This window comes from Lissotriton helveticus, chromosome 10 (genome assembly GCF_964261635.1).
Source record: "Lissotriton helveticus chromosome 10, aLisHel1.1, whole genome shotgun sequence".
NCBI classification, from domain to species: Eukaryota; Metazoa; Chordata; class Amphibia; order Caudata; family Salamandridae; genus Lissotriton; species Lissotriton helveticus.
In genome coordinates this window covers 526,291,547-526,310,535 of record NC_136071.1, presented here as the reverse complement: position 1 = coordinate 526,310,535, position 18,989 = coordinate 526,291,547, and the positions used below count along the sequence as shown (strand labels likewise).

Below are 18,989 nucleotides of genomic sequence, written 5' to 3'. Positions count from 1 at the left end.
TTTTCTGTCCCAGTCCGACCGTGCCTGCGGGGCTCGACTCGCCGAATGTCAGGATGCATGTGTTGCATGAAGCGGCCTTTCGGAAGGCATCAGGCCTCCGATCACGCAAGGCGTCCTCGGATTCCGAGTGACAGTTGTCTCTGAGCCTGCCATTCATCTGTGACAAACGAGTCAGTTAGACGGTTACTCCGGGGGAAGCGGCGTCAGCCTTCAGAAATGGACATCGAACAACTGAGCGTTGGTTAATACCTTTATTCCTAGGCTGCACTTGATGAATTCCGAGTATGGCTGCCAAACAGGTTGGCGGTTTGGGGCCCTGTACTTTCTGTCAGCAGGGGCCCTGGCCTCAAAAACTATGGCGCGAATTCCAGTGTTTGCTTTTTTTCGGGAGTTGAATATTAAGCTTAAGCCAAAACGGTACCAGAGCCTACGCTCTACTCACAGTTCTGGCGAGTATAACTAAATAGAAACTAATGCACCGGACGCGTGGTTGCCTTACCTATGCTATCCCTGTAGCCAGTGAAAGGAGATACCGGAGTATATAGGGTGGATAAACAAACCTGTATTAGTGAACTGAGGCGAGACGTGACTGACGACAGGCAGAAGAGCGGAGCTGCAAGTGCCACCAACCGTCACAGCCGCAATATATATCCTGGCGTAGGCTGCCCGCGCGCACTGCCCGAACATTCTACGGTTGTGCGCGCGGACATCACCCAATACAAGAACGGACCTACGCAAAGAGAGTCGGTAAAAGCGCGCTTTGGGACCAAGGGGATTTCAGGACTATAGAGGTTTTAGGAGATGCTCCTGCAGAAGGGAAGGGGGGGGGGGGGGTGGGGAGGGAGGGAGGGGTGGTTAGGAGGGGGGGGGGAGGTGTTGGGGACTTCGGTGGTTGACAGATGGGAATTCGAAGAATGGGTCACAAATGTCGTAATTGTCTTCTCTGAACTTTTTCCCTATATGTCTTATCCACCATATGTGGTGTTTGAATGAACCACATGATCTAGGCTGAAAGGAAGTGACAATATTTACCTTTCGCCTTAGATCCTTAATGTAGTAAGAACCTTGGTGCAAGATTAATAAGAATCATTAAAAAAAGACAAAACACATGACTTAGATTAAGTCTTTTTTTTTAAATTTCTTTATTGCATCAATAATTAGTACAGTCATGCGATCATTTCTCATGTACAATGCCGCGTCTCCTACATTGCATAACCAACTGTACAGTTATTATCTTATCTTGCAATTTTCTTTTGCATTGCTCCCGTTTACTCGAACTCCCCCCTGCACTCTTAGCACTTTATATATCACACACCTGTCCCCATATGACAAGTCAAACATAATCAAACATCTGCGTGTTATATTCTGCCCAGTAACATCTGTTCTCTCTGTTCATGTGTGTTCTCCCTTCGAGTCACGTGTCGTACCTCGCCACGTTGTCCCACCAGTTCCTCCAATCAACACATTGCTTATATCGTAAGGAAAAACCAGCAATTTCTTTTATGTATACCAGTAGTCGACCTCATTACTCTATTAGCGAATCAGCACAAGCCTCAAATTCGGTTAGTATTGCATCCCATTCTAGCGATATATGCGTTTTCCTTAGGCCTCTGCGTTCTTCCCTTCTCAGTTCCATCCCCTCTGCCTTTCCCCATCGCATCACCTTGCTGTGCCAGCCCTCCGCATCCGGTGGTCTGGGCGATTTCCATCGCATCGTTATTAATCTTTTTCCTAGCAGCAGCGCCAGGTCAGCAAAGCGGGAGGCTGCGCTTCTCTTTTTTTCTTTGTGACCTAGACCTAGCAAGCTGTAAAGCGGCGTCGTGTAAGGTCTACCCGGGATAACCTCCGTCAGAGTTTATGGATTACTGTCCAATAACAGCCTAACTTGGGGCAATCCCATAACATGTGTAACAGTCCTGCATCTATTGCTCTGCATCTGGGGCACGTGTCCACTGCGTCTGGGAACATGACATGCAGTTTATGGGGAGTGAGATACGCCCTGTGCACTACCATTAATTGAATGAATTTGAATTTAGGATTGCGGGACACTTTTTTAGGGAACTTAAGTATTTTCTCCCAGTCCTTGTCTCCCAGTGCATGGCCCACATCCCCCTCCCAACGTGACCGAGCGGGTTGCAGTGTGATTGCCCTTCCGCCTCTGATGCCAGCCGTCAACCATCTCGTCAGATGGCTGCCCGTCCCCATCAGATATTGCATTGTAAGGAGCGAGTTCGTGGGCGGTTCTGTCCCATCCCGTGCCCATGTCGAGGTTATGTAACGTGTGACCTGCCTGTGGAGCAGAAATAACGTGTTAGGGGTATGATGTAGGTGTGCAAAGTCTGCATGTGTCATGATAGCGTTCTCCGTGAAGAAGTCCCCTACCTGCATGACTCCTGCTTGCTGCCACGCCCGAAGTTTTTGTTCCGTCAGGATACCGTTTCCCATTGGTAGTCCCATTAGTGGTATAGAGGGTGCATAGGAGGTCGCCGCGTTAGTGTATTTGACCGCTTTCTTCCAGTATTTGATAGCTAGTGTCAGGAGGTATGGCGCTGTAGCAGGTGCTCCAGTGGTTGGCAACAGCAGTCGGTGTATAGTGCCCCTGTTCCTGTCTGTCTCAGTCATGCCTATTTCGTGTAGGTTACGTCCCGCTAGCCAGTAGGCCAACCACTGGAGCTGACAGGCGTAACCGTAGGCGATCAGATCTGGCACCCCCATACCGCCCCTGTCTGTGGGTAATTGCAACTTAGCCAGGCTGATATGGCGCCTGCCCGCACCCCATATCAGTTCTGTTAACAACGTGTTCAGGGACTTGAAAAAGGTCATCGGAACCATGAGGGGCAAATTAGTGAAGAAATACAGCAGCCTCGGTAGTACCATCATCTTGGCAATTGCCACCTTCCCAGCTATCGACGGGGGTAGTGTGTTCCAGAATTGTATTTGCGTTTTGAGCGCGGTGATTGCTTTGCCCAAGTTACTGTCCAAAAGGTCCCGGGTGTTCCGGTATACCTGTATGCCTAAATATTTGAACGTTGTAGGTGCCACCTGAAAAGAGTGCGGTTCGAACCTAATATGTGTGGTGTCTAATGGAACTTTGAAGCCGTATCCGTAAGACTTCGATTCATTATTCATTAGCTCTGATATGGCCCGGAAATCATTAAATATTGCCGGAAGTGGATCCAGTCCGGCCGTCATGTCCTTAATGTATAAAATGATGTCATCGGCATAGGCCGAAATTATGTGGGGTATGGAGTGTCTCTGTATCCCTTTCGCGTGTGCTAGTGTTCGCACCTTACTTAGTAAAGGCTCTAGAGCGATTATGAACAGTAACGGCGATAACGGGCACCCTTGCCGTGTGCCTTTCATTATGTCTATTTGCTCGGAGATACACTTATTAGTCCGAACACGTGCCGTGGGGTGTAGATACAGCAGCGTTACCCAATCAATGTACTCTTGAGGGATGCCAAATTTGCCCAGTATCGTAAACATATAATCCCACCTCAGGGAATCGAATGCCTGCTTGAGGTCAAGGTAGATGTATCCTTCATTGTTATTTCTAGTATCCTCCAGTGTCATTAACTGGCTCAGTCTCCTAAGCTTCAGTGCAGTACTTCTACCCGGCACAAAACCACACTGATCTGAGTGTATCAATATCGGGACATACTGGGACAATCGGGACGCCGATATCTTGCTAAGGATCTTGTAGTCCGTGTTTAACAGGGACAGGGGCCTGTAATTTTCCAGGTGCAGGGCATTCCTGCCAGGCTTCAGGAGGGAGACTATTAGCGCCTGTAGTGTGGTAGGAGGTAATGTGCGGGATTCCATCGATATGTTGTATAGAGTATGTAAGTGTGGGGCCAGTATGTCAATGTACGTCACGTAGAACTCGGCCGGTAGGCCGTCAGTCCCTGGAGCCTTGTTCGTAGTAACCCTGGGCGGGCAACTACGCTACGCCCACGAAGTGGGCGTAGTGTTGCCTACTTCGCCCTTTGCAAAGTAGGCAAAGCAGGCAACACTACGCCCACTTCATGGGCGTAGCGAAGTTGCCCGCCACCCGCCTCCCTCCCGCCCTCCCTAAATGCTTAAATGACATTATAAATGAATTATAAAACCACTTACCTTGTCCGCCGCGTCCCCGGGGCTCCCTCTCGTCATCGCGCCGCCGGCGCCGCCGTCTTAGATACTAATGCGCATGCGCGGCCGCCCGCGCATGCGCATTTCTCGCGAGAAATGCGCATGCGTGGGCGGCCGCGCATGCGCATTAGTAGCCAAGATGCGCGCGCCGGCGGTGCGATGACGAGAGGGAGCCCCGGGGACGTGGCGGACAAGGTAAGTAGTTTTATAATTCATTTATAATGTCATTTAAGCATTTAGGGAGGGCGGGATGGAGGCGGGTGGCGAATAGTGGGGCTACGCGAAGTGCGTGGGTGGGCGTAGTTTTTTGCCCACTTCGCGTAGATTCGCGAAGCCCCACTACGCCCACTACGCCCACCCTTAGTTCCTAGGTAACGCCTTGATGGCCTGCCTAATTTCGGCCAGAGTTATCTTGATTGCCAACTGTTTCTGTTGTGCAGCCGTGAGTCGTGGAATGGGTACGTCTGTCAGGAATGACTCCAAATCCGCGTCCGTCAGTGGTGCATGCGAGCTATACAGCTCAGCGTAGTAGTCTTTGAACGTGTTATTGATGTCCATTTGTGTCTGGACTACTTCCCCCATCCTGTCTCTCACTTCCACTATTGGAGCGGCCGGCGGAGCGTTGCGCACCAATCAGGCCAATAGCGGACCAGATCTGTCTGCCTGTGTGTGTTGCCTGCATGTATATTCTCTGTAGTCTATTACGCGTAGGTCCTCCAGCAGGTCCGCATGTCGTATGTGTGCTTCCTGGATCTGCGTGAGGCTGCCATGTGTGCCCGTTGCCTCGTTTTCAAGCATAGCTAGGGTACCCTCCACTTCCTTGAGCTTCTCTAGTACTGAGTATTTAATGCCCACTTTTGTACCCATCGCCACTCCACGTATGGTCACCTTAAAGGCATCCCATTCTATTTGTCGGGACCCAGCTGTGTTTTGGTTCTCAACAAAATATTTTGTGATGGCGTCTGACATTGTCGCCTTGAAGACGGGGTCCTCCAGCAGTTATGGGGACAATCGCCAGGTCGGAATCGGAGTAGGGAGCTTCCCCCATTGTATCGACAGCTCCACCGAGACATGGTCCGACAGTGTTTTGCCCATGTGTGTGACTGAGTCAATGGACCCTGACAATGTAGCGGAGCAGAGGAAATGGTCTATTCTCGTGTGCAATTTGTGCGTCGGGGAGTAGAACGTGTATTCCCTATGGTGCGTGTTTTTGGTTCGCCGTGCATCTACCAATTCCCAGCCATTCACCCAGCGTGCCAGCGCTTCCACTTGTTTCTTGCTCTCTGCTGCGTGCAGTGGGGGGTGGGATCTGTCAAGACTCAGATCTAGCACCGCATTACAGTCTCCACCAATTACCCAGATGTGCTCCGACCACTTTGACAACACCCCACTAACAGTGTCAAATAATTTCGACTGCTCTGTATTGGGGGCATAGATACAGCCCAGTACCACCATAGAGCCGTCCAACAACCCCTTAACGAGCACGTATCTCCCCTCCCTGTCTATCCGGTGCTCCAGTTTTTTAAACAGGACCGTGTTTTTAATCCAAAAAGCCGCCCCTCAGGAGAATGCTGAGTATTCGGTGGCGTAAAACTGACCCTTCCATTTTCTGGCCATCTTGGCGCCTTCCGCGCTGTTTAGGTGTGTTTCTTGTAGGCACGCTATTACCACCTGACGCCTGTGTAGTTGAGCCAATATCCTATAATGTTTATGTACCGACCCCATGCCTCTCACATTCCACGTGCAGAGTTTATATGTGTTAGTTGTTGCCATTACTGTGATGTGTTTCTTGCGACCTCTCTGGCATGTCCAGCCTGTGTGTCGATGTGTGATACATTTCGTGTGCTATCTTGGTGCATAACTTCCCAACTGTAAGGTCCCTTCCTGTCTAGGACCAAACAACAGAACCCAACAGGGGTAAAAACACAATTCCATTTCGCCTTCGCCTGGGGGTGTGCCCCTTCGTTCTGTCTCAGAGTCTTGGACAAAGGTCTCTCTGTTGACCGCCCAGTTAGCTGCACAGAACCCATGCTGTACTCCCCCACTCCAAAAAATGCTTTTAGGCATAGGCATACATTACCACCCCGCGTCCCTCAGTCGGCTTATCAAAAGTCGTGAACCATTTGAGCAGTGATGCGTGGAAATAACTGCAAGCTAGTGTCTGATTCCAAAGCCAGTGTGCACGAGCTGCCTTTGCTGTTCTTTCCGCCCCGTTCCTGGCATCGTGGGCCGCCAGAGCGTCCGTCGTCAGCGGCGCCGTCTCCGTCGTTCCGTCCCCTCCAGTCGGCGTACGGGTTACAGCCATGCCAGTCTCTTTGTCCATCGGTTCCCCTGAGCCTGGCCTCGTCTCCAGATTGTCAGTCGCTTTCTCTCTCATCGCATTTTCCATAGGATCCTGCGACGCGCCCGGCGAAAGCGCCACTTCAATCCATTCCGACGCCTCTTCCGGAGTGTCGAAAAAGTAGGATTTGTGCTCATGTATGACTTTGAGGCGTGCCGGAAAGAACAGGGCATATTTCAGGTTGCGTTCCCGCAGGGTACGCTTCACGCCCAGAAAGGAGGACCTTGCTTTCTGTACTGCCGGGGTGAAGTCCGGATATATCGACACCGTTCTATTTTCGTATCTTATCGGGGCCTTCTCCCTCGCCGCTTTCAGGACTGCATCCCTGTCTTTATAGTGTAAGAGATGAGCTATTAGTGGACGTGGGGGGGGCCCTGGTTTTGGCGGCCGTGGGGGTACCCTGTGTGCACGCTCCACACTGAACAGCGGGGTGAAATCCTCAGGAGCCACTACCGTCTTTAGCCAGTCCTCCACAAACTGCGTCGGGTTAGCACCCTCACTTCGCTCCGGAAACGCCAAGAATGCGCACATTATTGCGGCGCGAGCGTCCCTCTGCATCATCCACTCTGTCCCGTAAGCCTTTCATCTGGCGCTCCAGTGTCTCTATTTTCGTAGAGTGCTCCGTCGACTGTGGAATCAGGTCATCCAATGCCAGCTTATGTTCCGTGACCTTGTCTGACAGTTTTCTGTGATCGGCTTTCAACAGGGACAGACCAGTGGACATCGTGTCCAGTCGGGCTTCCAGTGCTTCCCTCGAGGCCCTGATTTCGGTCAGGATTAAGTCTAGCTTGGCCTCTTGCGATTCCATACCTGTTAGTGGGATCACTTCGTTATTGGAGGATGCCAGCGGGTCTTCGGAGCTGGCTGAGCGTAATGTAGCGTGCACCGCTGCGTCCGGCTGCCGGTTTTTTCTCACCCTATTGCGCCTCACTGTGGTGTCCCCGGTGGTTCCTTCTGCAGAGTTCCTGTGCACCCCCACGTTGTCGTGCTTCTGCAGTGCTCCGTGTGGCGCCCCTCAGCTCCTAAATACCGTGTCAAGGTGCCCCAGTTACGATGTTGTACGCACTGAATGCACTGAATCTGCCCTCGAGATGTGGGCTCCACAGGTATGTCCCATCAGTCAGCAGACAGGGTGCCCCGGCTGTAATTGGAGAAGACACCTGTGGCAGAGTCCCACAGCTGCTTCAGGGCAGTGCCGCCCACAGCAGCCCAGAGCTCCGGTTCATTGGCGAAACCCGCTCCTAAGCCCGTGTTCCACTCACAAGATGGCAGCCGTCTGTTTCAGGGCTGCGGGGAGATGGTGCATTGCTTGCCGGGACCCAAGGCTCACCGATGTCGATCACCCGCTGTTACGTGGCTGTACTGGGCGGCTCACCCTCAGTCCCGGTGCCTCCGTCGTCTGCTCGCTCCGTATCACTCCCCCGATCTCCGCAACCAGCCCCCGGTCACGTCGGGCCGTGTTCGCGAGCCAGACGGTCCCCCCCCTCAGCTCCGTTTGTGTGAGGCTGAAGACAGTCAAACTGTGGGGGACCCTCCGAAGCCCGCTACGCGTCTGCCGCACTCACTGCCTCCCTCCGATTCCTGAGCGGTACCCGGATGTTGGGTGTGACCGCCCGGAAGTCAGCAGCGCTCGGCTCGCCACTCCACTTCTTACAGGATGTTAGGCCGCTCGTCTCGGGACGCCGGGAGCCGGTAACCGCCGTGGGCAGAGCCCGCAGTCGCCACCGTTCTCAGCCCGGGTCCTCTGCTCTTCGCGTGGGTGCGTTTGTGGGGGATTCAGCAGCAGATTATGCAGGATAATTAGCGTATTTGTAGGGCATTAGACGGAGCAAGCTCAGCTCACGTTTACCATGGTCGGCTGGTAGCCACGCCCCCCATGACTTAGATTAAGTCACTTTGATTGATAGGTATTATAAATGGAATAACCCCAGTGACGATTAACTAAAACAAGCTTTTGCAATGCAATAGGTCTCCCATTTGGGAGAGTTAGAGCTGTTGGCGTTGTAAATGACACTGTCTTTTGCCCATGTGTTTTGGTTTGGACTGTAGTGGATGTATGTGGTGTGGAGTGGAATAATGTGGGTGGTATTAGAATTGTTAGTTGAGAAATTGTTTGGAGTGGAATTGTGTGGAGTGTACTTGTGTAGTGGAATTATGTGGCATCCTGAATAACCCTGGGCGGTGAACACCGCTCCGTTCGCTGCGTTTGCAGAGTTTTCTGCACTTCGCGCCCCGTGGAGCATGCAGAGTTCTCAAAAACTCACTGAGCAGAGATTTTTTCCTTGCTCGCGCCCGTCAATTTCAAGTTGGCAAGCACAAGCAATGAAAATCCACTTCCCGGGGATATTTTTCCTTGCTCGCACTCACCAAGGTCTAGTTAGTGAGTGCAAGCAAGGAAAATTAACTACCTGGCAAGATTCCTGACCGTGGGTGGTTGGATTTCTCAATGCAAGTGGTTGCTGCAGGTCACGACCACTCGCATTGGGAAATCTTCCAATCGCATTGAGAAAGCTGCAGCTCGAGTAGATTTTCTACTCGAGCAGCAGAAAGGAAGCACCGCCCTCTTTCACTGCGCATGGTGAGTTTGCGATGATTTTACAGCGTGGGACAAACACCTGGTGCTAAAAATCACAGCGAATAACATGACTCTTACGCACTCCGCCACTCGCGGAACTTTACGTAGCATGGTGGAGTTTTTTTGTCACCTCACGGAGTTCCGTTTAGCGGAACTCAGCGAACTCCACCCAGGCCTAATCCTCAATAGATAGGGGCTAGAGTTGCACAGAATAGATAGAAAGGAAGATTGAGAGGGATAGGCACTTTGTGCAGGAAGTGGTGAATGAACTTGAGACAGAGGAGCTGAAAGAGTGTGAGAAAGAAGGGGAGAGCAGGCCACAGACGCAAGAGGGAAGACCTGTGTATGCAGAAGACACCCTAAGAAGAGGAGGAGAGCATGTGTTTGAGGGGTGGAAACCTTTAAAAGGCATCATAAAGAAACTGTGCTTAGTTTGGGTGAGCAGGTAGTATAGAGAGGAGATAGGGAGAGTTGAGGGGGCAGTGGGATTGCGAGATGAGAGGGGGTAGTGACTGTGAGGAAGAGATAAGAGGGGAAATGGGTGTGTGGCGAGAGTTGATAGGGTTGGTGTAAGTGTGAGGGAGAGAGGTGTTGGATTGGAATTGTTTGTTATGGAATTGTGTGGTGTGGTGTGACGTTGTGTAGTGGTAATATGTGGGATGTCAGTGACATACCTTTGAATGTTGCTTCCTAGAATTACTATTTATCCATGCTCAAAACGGCGAGGGAGAAAGAAAGGCTGAGTGCATAGGAAAAGTGAATGGCAGACAGCAAGAGAGAAAGGATGGAAGAATGCATGGGAGAAAGAAAAGCATAGGGTAACCTGGGGCAAAGTGCATAGTAAAGAATGTAAGTTAGACCAGGAGAAAGTAAGCAAACTTTATTTCAGAAAGCATGGAGGGCATGTGAAAAAAGAAGGCAGTTTATGTGGCAAAAGGGAGGGCAAAGAACGGCAGTAAGGAAGACAGGGCGTGTGGGAGGAAACAAAAGAGAGCACAGGAGTAAAGATAGCAGAGAGTGTACAAAAATGAAAGCAAAGTATAGACTTTAGCAGAACGGAAAACCAAGAGCACGGAAAAATGAAAGGACATAAAGCATAAGGGAAAGGAAAGCAGAGAACGTGTGAGAAAGGAAAGCAGATACTAGCAGAAACAAGCCCTGCGGTACACCTAACACTTAAACGGCGAATTTGGCCGGAAAGACACTGCATACCCATTACACCTAGCTAATTGCTGTAACTGGGGTTTGAGCAAGCACAGGATCGTACTGGAGATAAAAAGAGGACCAAAAGAATGTCAATTGTGCATTTAATAATATAAACATATCTGCAATTACCTCGCAATAAATTCATGTGTATTCAGTGTTTCAAAAGAGCATGAAGAAAAGAAACCTTGCAATCTCATCTTTAGGAAAGTTCTTTAAGTGTAGGGCTCCAGATATACTCAGGCAGGTAAAATAATGTCTTTTGGGGTCTAAAATAGGGGGAGTCACCCACTTAAAGTAAGTTTAAATACATTGCACCATATGTTGAAATCACACTGGCCGGGTTGCGGTAAAAAGTTTGATGGGGCATCTCCCTACATATAGGACACAAGCGACTCTTTATGACCACTCGTGTAATCTAGTGGCCTACGATAATCGATTTCATTTATGGCGAAAATCTCTTACAACCAGAATGCTTTAGGTTGTTAGAAAAAAAGACCGGTCTTCAAAACAGCTTCCTTGGTTTAACATGAGACATCTGTTAACTCTATTGATGCATAACCACTGGAATATACATAATATACACCTCCATAGCTAACAACAGTACCTTCCTAACAATGCACGTAATCAAACTAATAATGTAACGTACCCCATGGCTATCCACAGCGCTGTTCACCATAAGCATTATTTATACTACTCGCACCTCATACTCCTAACATTTGCACCTAAGGTTTTAAAAAGAAAACAGTGTTTCCCTCCAGTCACACCACAACAGGAAACTGTACACTACTTCCTTCTGGACTGTAATTGGCTGGACTATGACTACAAGGGTCAATAAAGTATGAACAAAATCATGTAAAGCGCTAGACCTTGTGGTCAAGTTCACGCTACATAAAACTGCAACAACAACAACATTTGAACAGGAGGAAAGGCAGCAGTTAAATTGACGACTGTGGAATGAAGCATTTGTTTTATTTATGAAACTTAAAGAGAATGAGCCTATTCATAGGGCGGTGAGGAGCTTTACATACAACCATTCAGGTACAATAGGACATTGTGCAGCATTAACTCCCAACAGCATTATAGGGGAGTCAGAACAGCTGCGGACAATCTAGTAGGAGGAATAACAATAGGAAAAATCTGAAAAGGAGCATTTTAAGACTTTTTCGGGAGGTAAGATGTTTTGATAGGGTTGTTTTGGATTTTATTATCTGGTTCAAAAGTCTGGTGTCTTGTCAGGAAAAGTGTCTGCCAAAGTTCCCCCAAAGTTTTCTGTCTGAGTGTACAATAATATCAGGATGGAACTCAACGGTGTCAAGGAAGGTTACGATTACTCTCGTTGGTCGCACAGTAGATTGATCCTATTTGACTGTGCTTAGCATTAGGAGGTGCAGAACAATTCCCTGTTCATCTACTGCAAGGCAATAGGTGCGGATGATGAGGTGAGCGTGGCTTTGGCGATTTCCTTGGGCAGCTTGGTTAAGGCGATTGGTTTTCCTGGGATGAAAGAGGTGAAAATATCCCAAATTGAGAAATGTAATTAGTGAAATGGTGTAACGGATCACTGACATAATATCGACGGACAGAATATCGAGTAGCAAAAATATCGATGACAAAATATCGACAGACAGAATATCGAGTTTGTATCTACAAACAGGTAAGTACAAAAATATCGAGTTAAAAATATCGTTTACAAAAATATAGTTTAGAAAAATATCGACTTTATTAAAAACAATGTTACATTAAATTAATATTAAAAATTAATTACTAAAATATACTTAAAAATACTTAAATTAACTTATAATAATTAAATAATTAATGAAAGTTATAAAAACATTATTTACAATCATATTTGTTAAAACATATATATATAGTAACATAATATAATTAAATATTATCCAATATTATTACCGTACGATAGCAGAAGTGTAAAAAATACTATTCCCACTCCAGAGAGTGCAACAGTAGGGAAAGCGTTGGATAGCGTAGGGGTTAAAATTACTATTCCCACTCCAGTGAGTGCAACAGTAGGGAAAGCGTTGGATAGCGTAGGGGTAAAAATGACTATTCTCACTCCAGTGAGTGCAACAGTAGGGAAAGCGTTGGATAGCGTAGAGGTAAAAATTACTATTCCAACTCCAAAGAGTGCAACAGCAGGGAAAGCGTTGGATAGCGTAGGGGTAAAAATTACTATTCGCACTTCAGTGAGTGCAACAGCAGGGAAAGCGTTGGATAGCGTTGGGGTAAAAATTACTATTCCCACTCCAGTGGGTGCAACAGTAGGGAAAGCGTTGGATAGCGTAGGGGTAAAAATTACTATTCCAACTCCAAAGAGTGCAACAGTAGGGAAAGCGTTGGATAGCGTAGGGGTAAAAATTACTATTCCCACTCCAAATAGGGCAATAGTAGGGAAAACGTTGGATAGCGTAGGGGTTAAAATTACTATTCCCACTCCGAAGAGTGCAACAGTAGGGAAAGCGTTGGATAGCGTAGGGGTAAAAATTACTATTCCCACTCCAGTGAGTGCAACAGTAGGGAAAGCGTTGGATAGCGTAGAGGTAAAAATTACTATTCCCACTCCAGTGGGTGCAACAGTGAGGAAAACGTTGGATAGCGTACGGGTAAAAATTACTATTCCCACTCCAGTGAGTGCAACAGTAGGGAAAGTGTTGGATAGCGTAGAGGTAAAAATTACTATTCCCACTCCAGTGGGTGCAACAGTGGGGAAAGCGTTGGATAGCGTAGGGGTAAAAATTACTATTCCCACTCCAGTGAGTGCAACAGTAGGGAAAACGTTGGATAGCGTAGGGGTTAAAATTACTATTCCCACTCCAGAGAGTGCAACAGTAGGGAAATTAAATACTTCATATATTATTTCAATAAATATAAATTAATATCTATAAAACATTAATTAAAAGTAATTACCAATTTAATTTAATATAATAATTAATCAATTAAATGTACTAATTAAAATTAATTATTACTATTATTTACCGATTAATACAAATTAATTACAATAAAAATTAATAATTTAACATTTAAAATTTAATTAACAATTAATTCAAATTAAGTACAATTAAATAAATTGATTAATTTAATTAATTATAAATAAATTAGTTCCCACCCAATTCCCCTATAAACCCACAACCCACTACAGAAAATAAATTAGTAAAATTAACATAATTAGCAATTAATCAATTAATTAAAATTAATTGCCAATTAAAATGTAATTAATTACCAAATATAAATTAATTAACAATGAATTAAAAATGAATACCAATAAATAAATTTACATATTTAATTAATTATAATTAAATTACTTCCCACCCTATTCCCCTATACACCCACAACCCGCTACAGAAAATAAATTAGTAAAATTAACATAATTAAAAATTAATTAAAATAATTGCCAATTAAAATTTAATTAATTACCAAATATAAATTAATTAACAATTAATTAAAAATGAATACCAATAAATAAATGTACATATTTATTAATTATATTTAAATTACTTTCCACCCTATTCCCCTATAAACCCACAACCCGCTACAGAATTCAATTACGCAAAAATTAAAAATACAAAAATCATAAATTAAAATAAATTATAACATAAATACACACTTTTCACACATATAATAACATAAAAAACACTATAAAAAATTCGATATTATTAAAAATTCGATAATTTTAATAATCTATATTATATACTTCGATATTTTAACTATCTATATTTTTAACATTCAATATTACATTACTTACCTTAAAAACGATATTTTTGATGTCTATATTCTGTCCATTCGATATTTTGTCCATTCTATATTTTAAACTCGATATTATGTCCATTCGATATTTTGTAGTCGATATTTTGACTGTTTACCGGTGTAACGCCAGAAGAGAGAGCCCCAGACAGATTCATGGATGTCAAAAGGCAGAGGGTGTCACAAGAGTTAAAGGAACGTCAATACACTAAGAAGGATTGTATGGCTTAGTAAGAAGTAACCCAGAAGAGTTCAGTGCAGGGGATGCCCAGCGTAGAATCGGATACCCGTAAAAAACACCTCCTAATTAATGAGACAGGAGTGGTTGTAGTGGGAATGTGGTGAAGAAGTTTCAGATGTGAACAAGCACCGTCTCAGTGAAGTATAATCTGTGAATGACTGAATGCAGTGGTTTATAGCTATTACTGTTAGAGGGGGTGATGATAAGATGGTCGATTGTAAGGAAGAGGGGTACAAGGATGGGGGAAGTCATGCAGTGAGGACTGGGAAAACGGTAATTATTCACCTTTTTGAAGAGAAGGAGGTTGCAAATTGATTGAGGGAAGTTGTGGTGGTGTGAAAGGACTGAATGAGTACATAGAGGGTCCTAAGAGTACAAATTGGTTGAGAGAGATGAGGACAGTGTTTGGACGCAGTTTTGGGTCCAAATACATTGCATCGAAGCTGTAGTGCAGGTGCTCGGTTATGTATGTGTGATTAGCGAAATCTATGCACAAGGTTTCAGTATGTAAACTACAGAGTGAAGCCCCAATCTTGTTAGCTTAGACGCTGATAGGACAGACTAGTGACCGGCAGTGAGGGCAAGGTCTGCTGACTAGCAGCCAGGACAGGGGGGCTGGGACAGTGTCTCCCGACTAGAAGCCAGAATGAGGGTATTTGTTCAGGATCTGATGATCAGCAGCCAGAAAAGGGGGGGATGAGACAGGGTTTGCCAACTAGCGCCTAGGACAGGGAGGCGATCCGCACACTTGGTCACAATGGCCGCACACACACAGATGCAGATGTCTCTGGCTGCACCACACAGTCACATTGTTGTTGAGCGGTTGGCCCTCCGTGTCTCCCTATGTGCCGTTTACCAGGAAGCAGATAACCGCACTGATCCACAGCAGCATCAAGAAACCCCTTAACACCAACTCTGGGGTGGTTGGGGGTGGCGTGAGTGCATTGGGTCCATTGCGCGCCAGGATCTCTGCAGCAACAGACATAAGGAAAAGCTCAGGCAGACCCACGTTGCATGAGGGGATGCAGGGGAGATGGTCAGGAGCTGCAAAAGATAAAATAAAAAGAAGGCTCATTGCTAAGGAAAAACAAGGAGGGGCATGGCCTAGCCGCCAAGGAAGATATCCGCATGAATGACTAGCTCCGTAAGCCGGCCCCATGCAGACGGTATCTTGGTGCCCCATTCGGGCGCTCCTGAGTTCGGGTGCAGATTGTGGAGACCTGGAAGCATGCAGCACTTAGCAAGGGGCCAAAAGAGCAGTTGTGAAGCTGGTGCAGCGCTGAGCATCTCCAAAAAGTTTAAATAAATAAAAATAACATTGCCCGAAGCGTGTGCATAAATTAAAAGAACATTGCCTCATTGAAACCTGTGCCACGAGGAAAGTGCTCAATTACATTTAAGCATGGCAGCCGTGAATTGGACGCCATGCTAAGTGGGAAGTGCTTCTTTGAACGTAAAAAAAAGTACCAAAAACACAAAATCTAATTGCACAAGTGGAAGAGGACAAATCATGCAGCAATACTCCATGGGAGTTAACATTTGAGAAAAAGGTGGGACAAGCAGGAGCCATTATCTACTTACAAAGTTTTTTGAAGGACACTGACAGAAGCCAATCAAAAGCTAGAGGTGGGTTGTAAGTCCACAGACTGAATACAACATGTCTCAAGAGACAGCGTATGCACTGCCTAGGCTCAACCTAAAAATGCAGAAGTAATTAGATTAAGAAGAAGTAGCCCTTGCTTTGCATAATCTTAAGCAGTCTACCATGCCTCCTCAATGTAGTAGGAAGGACCACCAGATTGGGTCCAACATACTTGACAGAGCATCCTTATCTAACCCCTGTTAGTACTGAAGGTTTTCTGTAGGCTGCCGTTGGTCTGGGGTACACAGAAATAGAGGCTGTCTGAGAACCACTTTGGACAACTTTTGTGCAGAAGATCTTGATGTCTGAGCATCTGCAGCTGTCCTTCATCTTTTGAAGAACCCTCCAACGTCGATGTATTTGGGGAAAGGCAAATATTATTCTCCCCAACTAGTTGAACATACATACATCCCTTCAAAAGGAAGGAAGCCCGCCTGTCTATGAGACAAAGTGGTTGCATTTTGAATGCAGATGTGTTTCAAATGAGCCTGACTTGTCGAACATTTACTTCAAAGCTGCAGTCAAGGGGGGCGTGGTCTAACCTGCGGCAAGATGGCTGTGCGCTGAGAGAGCTTGGCCAGGCTGAGCCTTCTATCCGATCAAAATCCTGCTGGAGAGGGCAATATCTGGCCCCCTAATGTTGTGTTCCTGGTTATTACACGTTCATGACGCCCCCGGCGCACAACGTTAGGTCATGTGACCTCCTATGATAAAAAGGGGCACGCACGCACGCACGTTCATTCGGGTGCGGAGCGGAGAGCCAGCAACAACCCATTTAGTGTCCGACCCTATTATTTCTAGGCCACGTGTCAGGCCTGTAGTCAACCCAGGTGCCCCTGAGCGTAGTGTCCCAGCTGCAGCCCCTAGGGTAACCCGATCAGCTCCTCCGGACAACACAACAATTGGCGACGAGGGTGGTTGATCGAGCCCTCGCCACGTGTGGGTGGCGCCAGCCCCGTTTGTGCGGCGGCCGCGAGCGTGTGTCTCCGCTCGCGGTGCTCGTGCCACACGGCCGCCTACACGCTGTGCGTGCACACGGACACAGTCTCTCGCCGATCGGGCGTGCAGGTGAGCTGGATCGCCGCCCCTGCTTTGGGACTGCCGCGCTCTTCCCCCGTCTGGGAGCCCTGCGTGGAGCGCGCCCTGTGGTCTCTCGGTCAGTGGGCCATCTGGTGGGGCCACGGTGCTCCTGGATCGGCGCCGCACTCGGCTTCCCGGCCGGTGCGTGAAGCGCGCTCTTGTCTGTCCTGTCCGGCCGTCGCTCCACCTCTGAGCCGCGCCCTGCCTTCTCGCACGCATTGCGCGGACGCGGCGCTCGGCGTCTGTCTGCCGCTGCGTCTCCGTCCTCTGTTGGGGGGCTGCTTGTGGAAGGACAGACGGGCCGGTGCACACCTTACCCCAGTGACACGGACGCTCCTGATAAGGGGGTGCACTCCCACGTGAGGCGACGGGTTGTGGGGTCCATCACAAGGCACGAAGACTACGAGTGACGCTCGACGCCCCACCTGTCACAGAGGGCCCCACCGATCAACAGTCCCGACATGGCCACAATTCCACCGATCGAACCATTTGTGGTGGAAGGATCGCCGTCGTCATTGGCCCCCAAGTGGAAGGAATGGGTGGATAGACTCTTGGTGTTTTTTGAAGCCACGAAGGTCCACAAGGAGCAGAAGCGGGCCATGGTGCTCCACTTAGGTGGGAAGGATGTGCATTCCATTGCCAGGACGCTAGTAGAAGCTACTCCCAAAACTCACCACACACTCATCAATGCCCTGAATGCTCATTTTGAACCCATGGCTAATCAGGACTATGAACGATTTGTATTCAGGCAAGCGCGGCAATTGCCCGAGGAGTCGTTGGACACGTACCACACCAGGCTTAAGAGGCTGGCGCTGTCTTGTGGGTTTGCGGATGCCACCGAGGAAATAAGGGGTCAAATCATTCAAGGTTGCGCCTCGGCCAAGCTGAAAGAACGGATTTTGGAAGAGTCGGGTAAGCCGCTAGCTGATATCCTGACCCTTGGGCGTACCAAAGAATTGTCCAAAGCACGAGCTGCTCACATGGAGGCAGCCCTTTCTTGCACCGGTCAAGGCGGAACCAGTCAACAAGCTCCAAGTACGAACGCCGGCCAAGTGGAACAAGAAACCTACGAGGACACAGGCAGGCGCCTCTGGTTTCCCGTGTGGGTACTGTGGAGGCTCGAATCATCCAGCACCGGAATGTCCCGCTCGAGGGAAGCGTTGCTCAGGATGTGGCAAACTCAACCACTTTGAAAAGGTGTGCCGCTCGAAGAAGTTTCGCAAGCCCCGACAAGTAGTGAACGCGTTGCCGGAAGGTGATCAGAGTCAAAGTGATATGGACGAGGATGAGGAGGAAGAAAGGACGGTACACAAGGTCCACATGATTGGAACAGCCGCACGTCGTGACAGGAAACTTCCACAATGCTCACTGAGAGTGGCAGAGCAGGAAATAATGGCTGTAGTTGACACCGGGGCCACCATCAATCTGATGAGTGCCGTTCTATACAGAACAATGACTCGCCCTCCACATCTACATCCCTCACCCATCACGGTTTTTGCATATGGTCAGGAGACACCCCTCAGAATCAGGGGAAAGTTCCGGACACTCATTACTCATGGGGACAAAACCATCAATGCCAACGTATTTGTTTCAGAAGATGGGCAAGGCATGCTACTGGGATGTCGAGCGGCTGAAGACTTAGGCATCGTCACCTTTGCGTTTGGGGTCCATGAAGAATCGGTGCAGCAACTGATAATGGACTTCTCTGATATCTTCCACGGCATAGGACGCTTCACAGGGCGTGAGATACATCTCCACGTGGACCCGACAGTGCAGCCAGTCGCGTTGCGACACCGCCGCATAGCCTTCCATCTCAGGCCTCTAGTGGAAGAGGAACTCAGAAAACTGGAGGCAGCAGGTATCATTGAAAAAGTCACAGGCCCCACTCCCTGGGTATCGCCCATTGTGGTAACAATTAAGCCAAAGCAACCAGGAGCTGTTCGGATCTGTGTAGACATGCGCCTCCCTAATGCTGCCATCAAACGGGAACGCCACATCACACCCACAATTGATGATC

At 47.9% G+C, this 18,989-nt stretch overlaps 1 protein-coding gene across 3 annotated transcripts in view; it reads right to left on the bottom strand.

The window, feature by feature from the left end:
- The window catches only part of PRR35 (proline rich 35), a 196,659-nt gene extending 196,025 nt beyond the window's left edge, over nt 1-634 (bottom strand). For all 3 annotated transcript variants that reach the window (XM_078663058.1, XM_078663057.1, XM_078663059.1), the window contains exon 1: nt 561-634. The gene's annotated coding sequence lies outside the window, so the exon portion shown is untranslated. The remainder of the gene's footprint in view (nt 1-560) is intronic.
- Nucleotides 635-18,989: the final 18,355 nt, after the last annotated feature.